Below are 7,887 nucleotides of genomic sequence, written 5' to 3'. Positions count from 1 at the left end.
CGTATTTTATATAATCGATTAAACGGATATTATTATATATTAGTATTTTACATTTTATATTGGTTGCATCGTAATATCGTGAATGTTATTAAGTCGGATTTATATCGTATATGTTGAGTCGGGCTACCTCACATTTTGTCTTTTGGGTCAAGAATTACCCATCTACATTTACCCAACGACCATACCCGTTTAACCCATTTGCCCTACCCGGAACATGTAACCATTATTTGCCCTAAACCTAATCTAAGAGCCGCTCTCCCTCTCCCATATTTTCATTTTATCATTCATAAAGCCATTTATAAACCTAGAGAAAGGGAGAGGAAGAAGAATTGTCGAGCCTTTCATTTGATTGAAGATTTCTCATCGATTCCAACCTAATTCGATTTCCCTGTTTGTTAGTCGATTTCATTCCATTGTTTATACTGTTTTAAATTGTTCATCTTCAAAAAGTTTGAAAAGCGAGTCCTGTTTATTTGATGTCTAGTTTATGCATATAAAATCTCGTAGTCAAATTCTTTATGGTTTGTCCTAGGTGATTTATTTATGAACATGTCGCTGAAAAGTCCGCGAATCTGATTTGGTTGTGGAAAATGATTTGAAACCCTAATTTTTATGTAGATTCAGTTATAAGGCTTCTTCATACATCATATTTGTATAGTCTAGATGATAATAGGATTTGGAATTACTGCAAAATAATGTTTTAAACTCGTTTTATGAGTCAATACTTTTTATGCGACGGTTTCTGTCAGTTTTTTGAAATCAGTCTGAAAACTCTTGATAAGTTTGGAATTTGAGAAAAACACGTTAGATATAATTTGTAGCTAAGACTCATGGGGTTCCAATCCAATTGGCCGTGTATCAATTTGATTTTTCTGGAATTAGTTATGTATTTTACTCCGAGTCTGTCATATGCTGGAAAATCAGGAAAAATCGTGTTTGTTCTATAAGTTGATATTCCTATTAAGTTATGATGAGTCTAGGTTATGTGCATGATTATTTGATTGAGTAGGTGGTAATTATACATAATTATGTTATGTAGGTGATGGATATGTGAAGGATCATAATTGATTGCTTGTGTGCTTGGATTGCGAAAAGGTAGGGAAATACACTTGACTTATTATCGTTGTTGTTGAATTGTGTTGACTTGTTTGTGTTTCATATGACCAAACTGTGAACGTTGACGTGATTCGTGGTTGTTGATTCATGTTATGATTCATATCCTGGAATGTGCTTGTCTGAATTGATCGTATTGAGTATATTATCACAACATTCGGTAACCGGCATGATTCTATGATTTACCAGTTCAATGATATACATATTGTGTTGCATTAATTTCTTGAGCATTCATATGCATTGGAGATTGAGGATGTTGTGGTGACGTGGTGTGGTGATGATGATGTTGTGATAAGGCCCGGGCGGGTTCTGCAGGACTTGCCCTGGTGTCCTCACAATTTGGTGGCGGATCGGCTACGGTCAATATATAGTTTACCGGGGATCGGTATGGCTGGGTTGTACGGGTTATGAGATATAAGTTGAGATGGAGGTGGAGGTGACGGAGGAGCATGGATATCATATTTTGTTGTTTCATTGTATTCCCTACTCAACCTCGTGGTTGACCCTGTGTATTCGTCAACACCTGTGATGACCCAAATATTGGCGAGCAGACTTGACAGGTTTAAGAGATAGGACGGGAGCTTGATGGGCGTGAGACACTAGATCAGAAGACTTAGTAGCTAGATCATCATTTAGAAGACTTTCACTTTTATTTATGTTAGTTCTTTGCAATTTGATGTAAAAGAGGTTTTGTAAAAATTAAGTTAAAGAAATTATATAATTCGCCTTGGAGTTTAATTTGTTATTCACTACCTCGGGAAACCGAGATGGTAACAGTTCGGTTTATTAGGGAATGACTTGCTAAAGGCTCCTTCATAAGGCCCAGGCGGGTTCTGCAGGACTTGCCCTGGTGTCCTCAGCTGCGCGCTGGCAGATCGGCTACGGTCGATATATAGTCTACCGGGGATCGGTATGGCTAGGTTGTACGGGTTATGAGATATGAGTTGAGATGGAGGTGGAGGTGACGGAGGAGCATGCATATCATATTTTGTTGTTTCATTGTATTCCCTACTCAACCTCGTGGTTGACCCTGTGTATTCGTGAACACCTGTGATGACCCAAATATTGGCGAGCAGACTTGACAGGTTTAAGAGATAGGACGGGAGCTTGATGGGCGTGAGACACTGGATCATAAGACTTAGTAGCTAGATCATTATTTAGAAGACTTTCACTTTTATTTATGTTAGTTCTTTGCAATTTGATGTAAAAGAGGTTTTGTAAAAATTAAGTTAAAGAAATTATATAATTCGCCTTGGAGTTTAATTTGTTATTCACTACCTCGGGAAACCGAGATGGTAACAGTTCAGTTTATTAGGGAATGTCTTGCTAAAGGCTCCTTCATAAATCGGGGTGTTACAATAAGTGGAGGTAAAGCCAAGCTAGTACAACCATAACCCCATAATGAACTCATTCCGCTTCACTACTCAATATACAAGAAATAAAATCGTGCCATTGTGGAAAAATATCACTCACACCATCAAAAGACTCCCCATAAAAAAAAATAGTGATAAGCATGGGAGTAATATTCAACAATCTTTTTCATATGTTTCATTTTTTCTTCTTCTTTCAACTTTCTTTCATCATTTTTTCATTTTTTTCTTCAATCTTTCCATTTAACTTTTTCCTTTTCATTCTCCTCATCTTCTTAATTCAAGACAAGATATCAAATTGATAAACACAACATACCCAAAATAACTACTAAACTAGCTTGACTAGGGTAGGCTTAATTTAGGATCGTAGTTAAATAATAGGTCAAAACATGTCAATTTGGCTATGTGAGGTTCATGGGTAGAAATGAAAGAAGGGGACGTAAGGTACCTCTCCGCATGTGTCACCGCCACGAACTCGAATACATACAGGTACTAAGAAAAGAGTGTCATTCTTGTGCCATTTGATGTTACATGTCTTATAAGGAGTGCTACTCACATCCTAAATGAAACCAGTCATGAATGTCACCAGTTTATCAACCTCTAAATCTTAGAATGTATATGTAGTTTGCCAATATTAGAGTCAAGTCTATTCGTTCAGCTAAATTTAGACAAAAACTCGTAGATTATGCAAATAACTATGCCAATAAAAATGTTAAAAATTGCAAGGCAAAGATAAAAAGACTCAATGTAGCATAAAAGTCTCACCGTTCCGACTCAACCTATATGCTAAAATAAACGTGATTATTTTGAAATTTTTCATGATTTTTTATAATTTTTATGTGATTTTTGATTTTTATATAATGAAAGAACAAGGCATGAAAAAATTAAACGTGAGAACAGAAATGCAATAAAAACAATATGCAGACATAAGGATATGGATGCATATACCCTCCCCAAACCAAATCGTAAAATGCCCTCATTGTACCCGAAAATAAGGAAAGGAAATGCAAACTGAAAAGAAGAGTGTAGCCTCGGAAAACATACAAGATAACGCAAAGTAAGGACCTCCCCAAACCAGCCAACAATAAAGGAGGTCGTAAGTAGCCCCATAACAACATCACTGAACGCAAGTCAAGACAGGCGAACTCGATCGAAGAAGGTGGCTCTCGATCGAGTATAATGGGATTGCGGAAGTGCTCGATCGAGAGATGAAAGTACTCGATTGAGAGGTCATCTTCTAAGGGTGCTTGATCGAGAGGTCATCTTCTAAGGGTGCTCGATCGAGAGGTCATCTTCTCAGGGTGCTTGATCGAGAGCTCCCTATGCACGAACTCCTAGGCGCCATTTGAGGTACCTGCAAACACGCAACAACCGACCTATAGAGCTAACAAAGCAAGTCTAAACGTTCCAGTCTATCGCCTGTAAAGCTAGCAACTAAAGCACACGAAACTAACTAAATGTGTTAAGCAAATTACAATAGATTACAAGCCGGGTTGCCTCCCGGATAGCGCAGCTTTAAAAGGTCCCGCAAGACCTTTTTGCTTCAATTATCTTGCTCATCTAGATGGTTGAAGTAGAAAACTTCAACGTTGCCAACAAAATCATCTGCTCCATAGTAATGCTTCATATGATGGTTGTTCACTTTAAATCTTCTGCCCTCGGAATTATCTAACTCAACGGACCCAAAATTGGTGGCACCAGTCACTGTATAAAGGGCCACTCCACCTAGACTTCAGCTTACCAGAAAGCACCCACAGTCGGGCATTAAACAACAACACCTTCTGCCCGACATGAAATTTGTTGGAGCTTGTGTCCTCCACAAATTAGTGTGATAACATTTATAAATCTCTTATGGGAAATATCGGTATACTTCCCTTAAAAATAGAGATTATAACGAAATTATAATCTATGAAAACTAGTCATAAATGAATTGCATAAACAAAATAGAATAATCACATTGATGCCTGACTAAAAGGTTAGTCCAAGTATTTGACTAAATAGTTAGTCAATGTGTAGATGAGACGATTATTTAATACAATTAAATAATATTAGCTGAGACGGATTAACTGTCAATTCGTAAATTGAATATAATATGTTATATTTAATTAATGTATATAATGTTAGCTTGAACGAATCAAGATGTTAATTCGTAATTAAACGTAACCAGTTATATTTAATTAGCTAATTATAAATATGCGATATTTATAGTTTAAGTACATATTATACGATATTGTCATAATAAATTATTACGGACCGGCATTAATAAATCGACTGCAAGCTGTTGTGTGTAGACTTATTAATACGGAATAAATTAAATGACAATTTATAAATGATACACTTTATATACCTTTTGTAAACTACCAAAATAAGAAGATTTAATCTCATTATTCTGGTAGGTGAAAAACCGAAAATAAGAAGAAAAATCCTCTTATTATTTCGGTTGGGTTGGACGAAAAAGGAGAGAAAATATCTCCCATTTATTCACTCTTATTTTCGGTTATAATAAGAGTGGGAGATCATTTTTCTTAACCAAATTTTTAACCTAATATTCTCTCATCAAAAATCACACAAAAACCCTAAATTAATTAGCGAATTTAGGGATCGATTCTAGCAAGAACAAAAGGGCATTTCTCATATCATCTTGGGTGCAACGATTAGGCGAATATCAATTTTGATATTGTTCTTAGGCCATATTTTCCAGGTCCAAAGGTTGATTCATAATTCCTATTCTATTTTGTTTATGCAATTCATTTATGACTAGTTTTCATAGATTATAATTTCGTTATAATCCTTATTTTTAAGGGAAGTATACCGATATTTCCCACAAGTGGTATCAGAACCAAGGCCACAAAATTATTTTTATATGATTTTCATAGATGATTTAAACAAAAGAATTTCGAGAAAATAAAAAAAAAACATTCGGCTGTTAAATTTTTTTTGTGCCGTAGGGTTTTTAATTTTTTGCCGATTGGTTTTTGTTTTTTTTTTTTTGATGATTTGTTCCATTTTGATTTATTCATATTATTGTTTTAATAGGTTAACATGATAATATAATAATTTTGTAGATGTTTTGATTTAATAAGCATTAAATTAAAATGTAAATGGAAATCATCTTGTTTGATGATATTAAATTTGTTTTTGCTATATAGTTTTTGGCATAAATGGTTTTAAATCGTTGTTTAGAATCATGTTTCATTAATTTATATGTTCATGATAATGCCGATCTTGTTCTAATAGCAACTATAAACGAATTTGTTCATCTAGTTTTTTTTATTAGGGCAAAATGCCGAAAAAAAAAACAAAAAGAGGTTTTTTTTTTTTGTGTTTTTGGCAAAAAGCCGTGAGCAAAAGGAAAAAAAAGTTTATGTTTTTTTTTGTTTTGCTGAAATGCCGAAAAAAAAAAGAAATAGAAAGAAAAAAAATTTATGTTTTTTTTTTTGCTGAATTGCCGACCTAAAAAAAAAATTAAGGACTGTTTTTGTTTTTTTTTTTTTGCAATTAGCCGAGAGCACAAGAAAAAAAAGGAACAGTTTTTTTGGTCTTTGCTAGATGCCGTGGGCAATTTTTAATAAAATTTTTTTTGGTTATTTTGGCCAATCATTATTATTATCTATAATGAATAATAATTATTGTGAAAAGTTCACAAATTTAAGATACCCATATTATTTTAAAGAGGTTTAAAATATTGGCAAATAATTCATATTATAGGTCAATATGATTAAAATTGAAATTACTGTGAGTAATTGAGGAATTGTCACTTAATTTGATCATTTAAATAGGTGGTTTGGGTAAATTAATCTACATAATTAAGGAATTATGTCTTGCATGTTTAATTTATTAGTTGATGCATTTTATTTTAGTTGAATGAATCGTTGAATGGATTTATTTACGTATTTTTGCAATCGGTTGTAATTTGTAATACCTAGTGTGGCCTTAGTTAAATTATGTTTTCGTAATGATGGAAACTTAATTTTTAATGTTATTTTGAGATCTTGAATCTGCTTTTATTTTCTTTAAGTATTATTTTTTGAAATTAGAATGTAAATAGGTTTATTTTGTAATTTTAATTATTATTTTAAAGAAGACTAAAGATGGAGATTGGAGCTCACTCCCGCTACATGGACCAAGATAGAACATCAAGACAAGCTTCTCGGGTCCAAGGATGGATTCCAAATTGTATTTAATCTTCATTTTTGTAGATAGGCCACACTAGGACTTTATTTTGTTTTACGTTTTACCGTTCTTATTGCTTTTCATTCACATGATAGTTAGTGCATCATATTCCGCCTAAACCAAACCACCTACTAAAATGCATGAAAATTGACTCATATAGATTGAATGTTAGTTTTCATAGACATACATATGTCACACATTTTAAGCCATCACCTTAGTTTATTCATTATCGAATGCTAGATATTAGTTCACTTAAAATTAATTAAAATATAGTGGATGGGATCTTCCTCTAAAACTGAAATTGAGACTAGTCTTTATAAGGGCAAACAACTATGAATCCCTTCTTCGTCGGTAGGCATATAGGACCTTACTCTCCATATGACCCCTTCTACGTTGGGTAAGTAGTTTGAGTTGACTTAGTTTACCTCAACATTATAGTCCGAAGAGTTTCTCGTGATTATGATGGACTAAAGATAGATTTTACAGAAATTTATCGACCACAAATTCTAACAGTAGAATTAGCCAAAAGGTTGGCTTATCAATTTACAGATAATTGAGTCTTGGGATCATTTATATAATTCTTGAGGGAGGTTAATTGTATAAATGCTTGAGTCTTCGCGTTATAAAAGTGGCTGGAAATAACGAAATCCCTATGCCAAGTGCCACACTTGGACGCGAGTCCTCGCTGAAAGCTTTCATGGACCACATGAATCAGTTCACACGTCTGAAAAATGACGGGTCTAACTTTGCGGACAGGGAGGCATCATTGCGGAATGCTGCCATTGCTGACGGTAAGCTCAAATACTTAACTGAGCCAATACCGGCAAACCCAGGCCCCAATGCAGGAGTTAACGAGTCACTTGCCTATAGTGACTTCGTCATGGAAGCGGGTGCGATAAAGAACGTACTCATCTTTGCAATGGAAACCAATTTGCAGAGACGCTTCATTGCCCAAGGTGCAAGCAATATTTTCACCACGCTCACTAACGAGTTCTCAAAAGCACCGAGAATCGTTACTTATTAGCATACCTGTCGCTTCTTTGATGCGAAACTCCAGAAAGGCCAACCGGTTAGCCCACACATTCTTAACATGATTGAGAATGTCGAGAAATTGGAGGCACTTGAATGCAAAATCAGTGAGAGCATTGTCATTGACTGTATGCTTCATTCACTTCATGATGGTTTTGCCCTTTTCAGGGCAAATTACTACATGAATGACATGAAGAAAAGT

This window comes from Silene latifolia, chromosome Y (genome assembly GCF_048544455.1).
Source record: "Silene latifolia isolate original U9 population chromosome Y, ASM4854445v1, whole genome shotgun sequence".
NCBI classification, from domain to species: Eukaryota; Viridiplantae; Streptophyta; class Magnoliopsida; order Caryophyllales; family Caryophyllaceae; genus Silene; species Silene latifolia.
The sequence above is the reverse complement of the archived record's forward strand: the minus strand, read 5'-3'. Positions refer to the sequence as shown.